This window comes from Mus caroli, unplaced genomic scaffold (assembly GCF_978045245.1).
Source record: "Mus caroli unplaced genomic scaffold, Mus_caroli_1 scaffold_15, whole genome shotgun sequence".
NCBI classification, from domain to species: Eukaryota; Metazoa; Chordata; class Mammalia; order Rodentia; family Muridae; genus Mus; species Mus caroli.
Window position 1 is genome coordinate 9455351 of NW_028227270.1, and position 9143 is coordinate 9464493.

The window sequence follows — 9143 nt, forward strand, 5'->3', positions numbered from 1 at the left end:
ACACAGATATTTACATTTTCAGAGAACATCTCTAGAGAGAGACTCAAGCCACTGACACCAGCTATCCCCAGGGATGTGAGTTAGATAGTGTATAGGCAAGCCTAAAAACCTTTTGAATTCTGACTATAAACATATTTTTAGACATTGTTGACATTTAAAACGTGCTTTAACTAATAGGGAAAGAAAAGTATATTGAAAAGGGAATGTAAACAAGAAAACTTGCTCCACCCAGACAGGTAAGGCTGAATTAACAAAATACACAGCATGGAGTCTGACAAAGTCACTATGGAATAAAAGTCACAGGAGCAACCTCACTCCCCATGTTCATCTCTCGGAAACAAACCATTTGCTCAAGAAAAACGAAGTGCGGGAAACTGTAATCAGGATTACATTTTTCTGCAGGTTCTCATTCGAATCATAAAGGGGGCCAAAGACTTCCTTTACTAATATTCTTAATACTGAAATGACAAGAGCAAAATAAAATCAGTGAGTCTGTGATGCAGGTCTTCCCTAGTTACCAGAGCGAAACATTATCAGTGTTAGCCTCAGCAAATGACTCGCCTTTAGAGCCTTTAGAGATGGGAAGGAAATGAAAGAGTCCAGAGCCCTGGATCACTGGACCATCTGCTGCAGCTTCACACTCACCTAATCTTCTGCATCAGATGCAGCCAGCTGTGCACCAAGGATATAATTTCCCAAGTGTTTTTCTCCAGTTACTATTGGGGCTTCAAGATCTGTGAAGCTCTTGGTTAGGTAACCAGAGCTGTAGCTTCCCAGTCATGTCTAGAAGCTGTTATCTAGTGGCAGATAATCTGCCTGCTGACTCTTACAATTGCTCTGTCCCCTCTTCCGCAATGTCCCCGAGCCGTAGGTACAGAGGTTGCATAGTAAATGTAGCAACGAGAGCAGGGTACCCTGTGGTAGCTTATTCCCTGCATTTGAACCAGTTGTAGATCTCCATCATAGTTTCCATCTCTTGCCGAAGAGGAGCTTATTTGATGAGGCCTGGGAATACCAGCAGATGTATTTAAAACAGTTAGGAACTGTGGTAGTTTGAATGCACATAGTCCCCATAAGCTCATAGACAGTAGCACTTTTGGGAGGTGAGGCCTTGTGGGAGTAGGTGTGGTCTTGTTGGAGGAAGTGTGTCATTGAAGGTGAGCGTTGAGGTCTGAGATGCTCAAGCCCAGCGTGTCTCATTTTCTTCCTGCTGCCTACAAATCCAGATGTGGAAGTCCAGCACCATGTCTGTCTGCATACCACCATGCTGCCTGCCATGAAGATAATGGACTAAACTTGTGATCTACAAGCCAGCTCCAATGAAATGTTTTCCTTCTAAGAGTTGTCATGGACACCACAATAGAAACCCCAACTAAGAAATAATGTTGGTTTTCAAAAATAGGGGTAGCAGGTTCTCCTCTGGGGTCAGTGACCTCATTAGCTATGCATATTTGGCTAAGCTGACTGTACCACGTGTGAGTTCCATCCTGTTGAGCAGGCCTAAGCCCAATGAGAGAGCTGTTGGTTACCCCTGAGCAACGAGTGCCACCATTGCACTACTGGGGTTCTCCTTGGGCTGGTCATTGCTGGTCTTCCCTGGTAGCTTGCCTAGCACCCTTGGACACATTGGGAGCTAGTTCTCAGGGAGGAGGCTTTCAGACTGGTTCCATCTTGATCCCTCCAAGCCTGGGGTCTGAACATGCAGTGTCTTCAACCATGGGTCTTACCTTCAGGTTCTAGGAGGCACCAAAGACAACAACAACAACAGCAACAACAACAACCACAACAGTCTATACTGTTTGGATGTCTCTTGGACTCCCCTGAACAACAACTGGAAGTGAAGCTTACCATGTTTAGCACTGGGCTTTTGTTAGCTGGTCTATGACTCTGAAGGGGAAGCATTATCACCCTGTGTCGTATACACCGCCCTCCCCCACCCCCACACACCTCTTCAACATCAAGGAACTGAAACTTTTAGATGGGGAGCCATTGTCAGGGTTGAGTGGCAGACAGAGGATTCAGACCATGTCTGTCTAAGCCCCAGTCTTCCCTTGTACTATATTCGTCAGAGACCACCTATGCCTAGGGCTGCTTGAAGACACAGGTTTCCTCAAGAAGAGGGAGACAAGATAGAAGATGGCCTCCGAACATCAGAGTTCAGTGGGTGTGGTCAAAGGAACTTTGAAGGGTAGAGAGTTTTTACTGCATACAATGGCCCAAGCAACTTGCTCTTTCTCGTCTCTCATCTCGTCTCTCTCGTCTTCATGTAATGTGTCAGGCCAGGGAGCCCAGAGGGTCCCTCCCCTGCAGCATCTCCTCCAGGACACCTGTTAAGCATGCCATCTGATATCCTCTCACTATTTGCTCCTGCTTTCTTCTCTGGGTCAGGGAGAGAGCTCTAAAATTGGACCAAGATCTTTGGTGACTGTTTTGGTGTTTTGTTTTGTTTTGTTTTGTTTTGTTTTGTTTTGTTTTTAAGCCTTTCTTCCTGGTTGTTCAGTTCTGTCGGAAAAAGCAAAAGGAGCTCTTTCGGAGTTGAGCTTGCTGAGGGTGGCCATGGTTTGGCCATCTCTGCAAAGGTCGTTGTGTGTTTGCAAAGGTCATTCTCTGTACATGAAAATCCCAGCAAAGCATGCCAGAGGAGGAAGGCCACCGGCTTGCCAAGCATCCAGTGTCCCAGTCACCTGCTCTTCCTGCCCTAGGAAGGATGTTGAACAATCTCTGGGGTAGGCATCAGATGGAGTTCGTTTCTTCCCCTGCTCTTAAATCGGCTTCGGACATGGAGGGTCTCAGAGCCCCCGCTGCCTCCTCCTTTAAGGGCTAGCAGCTGCCGTGTGTGTTGTACGAAGCGAGATTAGCAATATGACATTTGTGGCCATCTCGGAGTACAGGTCATTGTGCTCTGGATGGGATTTCTGAGGTGTCATCCTTGGGGAATACCCTTCCAGAGTAATACAAAAAAAAAAAAAAAAAAAAAAAAAAACCAAGCTCTGTGGGCAGAGGTCCTGAGTGGGGTGGGAGTGCACAGTGAGGGGGGGGGATGTGGCATCTAGTGAGCGAGTCACGAGTCACTGGCTCTTCAGGAAAGTGACTCTGCTGACAGGAGAATTAGGGCGGGATGATTTTGGCACGCCCTGTGTTGTGTTAGCTGTGCAAACCTTTTCTTTCCTTTTAGCAGCCTCTTCTAATTGGGTGGGAGCGTCTCTTCTCATTGCACAGAGACCCTGGTCCTGTCAGGTGTTCTGGAGGGTGTGGGGGGGGGATCCACATGGGGCCTGTGTCGCCAGCCGTCTCGCAGGGGGTTCTCTGAGGAGATTTCACACTGCAGCTTTCTGGCTGCTGGCAGCCTCTCCATGTCCCCCCCCCCCACCCAATGCATAGTTTTCTCACATTCGTCAAAAGCAACTCTTATCTCTACAGTGTGTTTTAAAGAAAAATGCAGAGTGTCACCGGGGACAACTACCATCTGGCAGGAAGCTGCCAGGCCACGTGAGTGTGTCATGACTGAAAGTGCTTCCCTTCCCAGGGCGCCTCTCTCTTGCCTCTCAGTGGGCAGCTAGGAACACCAGACCCACAGATAATAATGATTCCAATCACTTCCTGTCCGTTTCCCATCTCAAGAGCGGCTGTTTCTACCACACCCTGCCTCTGTCACCCACACTCAATAAATATAAACACAGTCCTCAGGAAGGGCAAGATGTTAATAACAGGCTTTCTCAAAAAAAGCCTCCAGAGTCCCCCATACCAACCCTTGTATCCAAGCCAATGCCCCAAGAGAGTTCTATCACGTCTACTGGATAGGACTAATGCTGCAGGGGTGTGGCTGTCTAGAAACACCACAGAAAAGGCTCCTGCTAGAAACAGACCAAAAGTGCTCAAAGAGACAGACAGGTGTAAAGATGACCAAATATATGAAAATATACCCTTAATGCATATTTAAGTATATGTGCATACATCTTTTCTCCCATTCTGGTGAGTTCGTCACGTATGCAACTTACATCTGTTAAGTGCTCACTGGTATATAGGACAAGCAATTTTAGACACTGGGGCTTCAAGAAGAAACCGAATTCCCTGGCTTCTGAGGCTGATATTTTGATATCATTGTGTATGTCCCTGTGTGTGTGTGTGTGTGTGTGTGTGTGTGTGTGTGTGTGTGTGTGTGTCATCATCATCATCATGTAAGACATGAAGAAAAAATTAAGCAGGGTGCTAGAAAATGGTGGAGATTGGGAATGGGAATGGCTTTTCTCACATCCAGTCAGGAAAATCCTCACAAATGGGACCGACAGCCAAGGAGACTGAAGAACAAAAGGTAAAGACACAGAGGAAAAACCACCCAGGCAGAGAAATAGGCTAGGCACATGCAAGGTCCCAGGGGTGGGGCTTGCTGCATCTGTGATGTCTTGGTTGCAGTAGCAGTGAGAAAAAGGCATGTAAGAAAGTCGTGGGGGTGGAGACTGAGTTCTGAACCTGTGTCTGCCACAGGCAGGGCTCTTGCCCAGGGAGAGCCTAGGTGTATACACTTAGCAGAGTTACTAGGTAAAGAAAGACGGGCACCAAGAGGATGACCCCCGAGATAGTCACTGTTGGCAGCCCGAGGACAGAGTTGTGAGTCTCAGCTCTGGCCCAGCAACAGTGGACTTTGAGATGTAGCTACCAGAGGCAGGAAGGTTGAGCCAAGCCAGGCGACAGACCCTGGAGGTCCATCCAAGCTGGGCTCCGCTTAGCTGAGCCAACAGGGACGGCACCCCTGGGGCACTGCCACAGATCCTGTAATCAAAGCCCCTGGAATTCAGAGTTTCCACACATCCATGTGTCCACACATTGAAACTTTCAGTTTGTATCCTGGGAGGAGCCCGAGGTCATCAACTCTGGCTTGCCAGGGCTGTTTGGAGGAAACCCGCCTGCGCTCAACTCTTGTGCACCTGCACTGGGTGCGGCTATTTCTCTGCTGGTTGCCACGGAAACAGAAACAACAGCTGCTACAGAAAGCCCCTTCACACCACAGCCCTACAGCCAATGGCAGCATCTTTGTCTCTTCCCTTTTCCATCCTCCCGAAACTCAGAGCCTAACTGGTCTCTCACTGAGTAGAAAGGACTCTCAGAGCCTGGCCAGCTTAGCTGTACTGGGCATGCTGGGTCTCTGAACCCTGGCACTCCCAAGAGACTGAAGGATGCCTTATTACAGGCATTGTAAAATCTACTGTGGGGTGTGCTTTCCACTGGGCAAGTGGCTTTACCACAAACAGCCTAAGCAGGCAGCTCATGGGGTGGTCACAAGTGACCGCAGAGATGACAACCAAGCATCCAGGGTGTGGATACTGTCCTTACCATTTCTATCGTTTCTATCAAATGAGTATCCTGAGGATATTGGTTTCTTATTCCACGTGGCAAAGGCCCAACGTCGGGAAGGCAGTTAATTGGTTGTGATAATTTATGACAACTGATTGTTTTGACGGCAACTGGGAAATGCATGCCTTGCTTTGTTAACTCACAAATGGATATCGGTGACCTCAGAGGCTTTTACTCTGAGGTAAAGCAAAGAAAGCAAAAACAAGCAACAGCCAACACCACCACCACCACCACCATCACCACCACCACCATCACCACCACCATCACCACCATCACCACCACCATCACCACCATCACCACTACCATCACCACCACCACCATCACCACCACCACCACCATCATCACCACCACCACCATCACCACCACCACCACCATCACCACCACCACCACCACCACCACCACCATCACCACCACCACCACCACCACCACCACCACCACAACAACAACAACAACAACAACATTGCTAGCTTATCATTCCTCTTTAAAAATACAACAGGAAGACCTGAGGCCCCAGGTATAGACTGCCTTCCTTCCCTCCATTCTGTTAGGACCTTTGAGTTGGGGGTGCGCGGGGAGATCCTCAGAAAGGGAGAAGGGTGAACCTGTGGTGTCTCCTTTGTTCTCTCTGCAAATCTGCAAGTTAAATACAGCATTTCCCACGTGTTCCTAATGAGAAAATTAAACCTCAGAGGGGTTAAGTGCCTCGTCTGGAATCTCTCAGGAAACTGGACTCGAGTGGGAGCCCAAATGTTCTAGTCCATACGACCCGGCTTAACTGCAGCTTCCCTACAGGGCTCTGTGCTCTACACTCTTCCTCAGTGCACGACCTTAGAGGTACTCTGTTAATCCACTAGGTGGTCCTGACCCATACCATAATCAGGATAGCTAATCAGAATCAGTAGATTCTGGAAGCAGGAAATCCCAGATTAAAGACTGGGCAAGGCTGGCTTCTGAGGCCCATGTCCTTGGTCTGTAAATGAGGCTTCCTTCATCCTTTGTAGTCACATGGTTTTGCTGTGTCTGTGGCATAACTTTTTTTTTTTTTGAGACTGTCTCATATATTCTTGGTTGGCCTCAAATCCAGTAGTAGACAAGGAGGATCTTGAACTTGTGATTCCCCCACCTCCAGAGTACCGGGATTACAGGCATACACCACCACACCCACTTTATGCTGTTCTGAGGATCAAAAACATGGCTTTGTGCATGCTAGACAAACACTCTACCAACCGAGACACATCCTTGTCTGAAAAGAACTCTACTTTCATTAGATTAGAGGACGTCCCTAAGACCTCACCCGATGCTAATTACCTCTTAAAGGTCCTTTGTCCAAATATAGTCATACTCAGAGGTTTTGAGTGATTAATCATGCATTTTGAGGAAGAGAGACTCAGTTCAGTACCTAATAGTCACTGTGTCCTGTCAACTTGGTCTTCTCCTAGCAATAAAAATACGAGGTTCAGGTGTCACTGTTTCCAGACATGTTCAGAAAGTTCCATGCTTTGCACAAACACACCAGCCATTCCTGTGCCCGAGGTGTGTGTGCGGCTCTTCTTCCATGCAAACACAACAGCAGTTCTCCACTCCTTTGGGGTTCACATACCAGATAGTCTATATATCATATTAAAATTCATAAGAGTTGTCAAATTACAGTTATAAGGTAGCCTCAAAATAATTTTATAGTTGGGGGGGTCACTACAACATGAGGGCATTAAAGGGTCACAGTATTAGGAAGACTGAGACCCACCGGTTGACAGTGAGGTGGGAGACTTGAGCGTGCCTGTTGACTGTGCAGAGCCCATGTATTCTGGGTCCCCAGTTGATGATGGCACACAGGTTGTTAGAGGTGTAGGCGGTAACACTCGCTTCTTTTTGGCATGATCAAGGAAAACTTCTCGGAGGGACGTTAAAGCTTAGCCTTCACAGTCGCGTGGAATTGAGTTGACGTTTCAAAAAGTTTTGCTTTATAAAACATCTGTTTGGGGGAATCTTTCCACTTAGTAGAAAGATTGCCTAACATGCACAAGGCCCTAGGTTCAATCCCTAATACCATTTAAACGGGGCATGGTGGCGTTGGCCTAAAATACCTGGAATCAGGAAGTAGAAACAGGAGAGCTAGAAATTCAAGGTTGTCCTCAGCTCCACAGTGAGTCTGAGGCCGATCTGGTTAAATGAGACCTTCTCCAGGAGGGCTGGAGAGAGCAAAACCCCAAACACCCAAACATTCAATCTTTATATTTGTATTTTTTACCTCGGTTTTGATTTTTTTTTTATACAAAAGGGGGAATAAATTTTCCAACATCATTTTCTGATGCTTTTTCTTTGGGGGGTGAGGTGGGGGGACTCCAAAGAGAGAGAAAGAAGAAAAGGGACAGGGTGGTCCTGGGACACAAAATCCCAGAGCCGGGATTGCCTGAGAGGTAAGCCCACACAAGTACGAGCATCGAGCTTCACTTCGTGTGTGCAGCTCTGCCCTCACTGCCTGGTGGTCCACCTGTCATCACAGCGGGAGACAAGCCCAGCAGTGCTTGGCTCTCTTTCCCCAGTCCCCATCCAGAAACCAGGAGAGAGCTTATTTCCTAAGACAGGGAAAGGCTGGCTGTAAAGAGGTGGGTGGCTCCGGGACCACCTAAACCCAAGGCCCTAGGTTCTCTAAGCACAAGCTGGCTGGCTGGCTTCACCATGATGTTCGAACCCTTCTCTGTCCTTGCATGACATTTCATTCATGTCTAATAGAGCAGATGACTGATGACAAGATGCCACCCGGACAGGACTCTGAGGATGCAAACTGAGCACTGAGTGTGTGGTCCTGTGTTTGGCTCTCCCAACCAGGGTAGCCCTCTTCCCTTCCCTAGCCAACCTGGCTGCCCCATGCCGAGCTCTGGAACCCTAGCTTAACAGACACCCCCAGAGGAAAAATCATCTCCCCTCTGCACACAAAGAGTCTTGGCAGTTCCCCCTCACGTATGTCCCCCACCTCAAAGCTCTTTCACATTCTGTGACGTGTACTTCTGACATCACATTGTAACCTCCACGAGGCAGTGAGCACTCATGACACACAGAAGGTGTTCCACAGAGATCTGCCGGCCGGACCACTGAGACACAGTCTCATGGAGAAATAATTAGAGTCAGTTCTTGCTTAGGATTCTAGTTCTGGTGTTTATAATTTGGGCAATTGCTCATTTCCTATATCACAGTTTTTCCCTGCCAGAAAAATAAGAACAACACCACAGCCACGCATTGCTCATTGGCTGGGATAGACTCTGAGAGATGCACCGGTATTTTTGGTATTGTGGGTGCATTATAGAGTGTACTTACTTATTCAAAACCAGCTGGGAATATGGGGACACAGCTCAGTGATAGAATGCTTGCTCACAGGAATTCCTAGGCATAGTAGCCAAGTTCACACCTTCCATGGTACACAGTTTGTCATTGGCTCAAATGTCCATTTTGCAGCCCATTACTTTCCATCACAAGATAGATGTAGGAGACGCACAGACAACAGCAGCTAGCTGGTGCTTTCTGAGGGCTCACTCCACGATATGAAGTTTCTTATTTCTCTTGTCACCTGAACCAACACACCAGGGCTCTCAGTGTCCTGACCCTTCACCCTGACCATACAGACATCCTTCATGAGCCTCATAGCTCACCCTGAAGTTTTTTTTTTTTTTTTAAAAAAACACATTTATTTATTACTATATGTAAGTACACTGTAGCTGCCTTCAGACACACCAGAGGAGCGTCAGATCTCATTATGGATGGTTGTGAGCCACCATGTGGGTGCTGGGATTTGA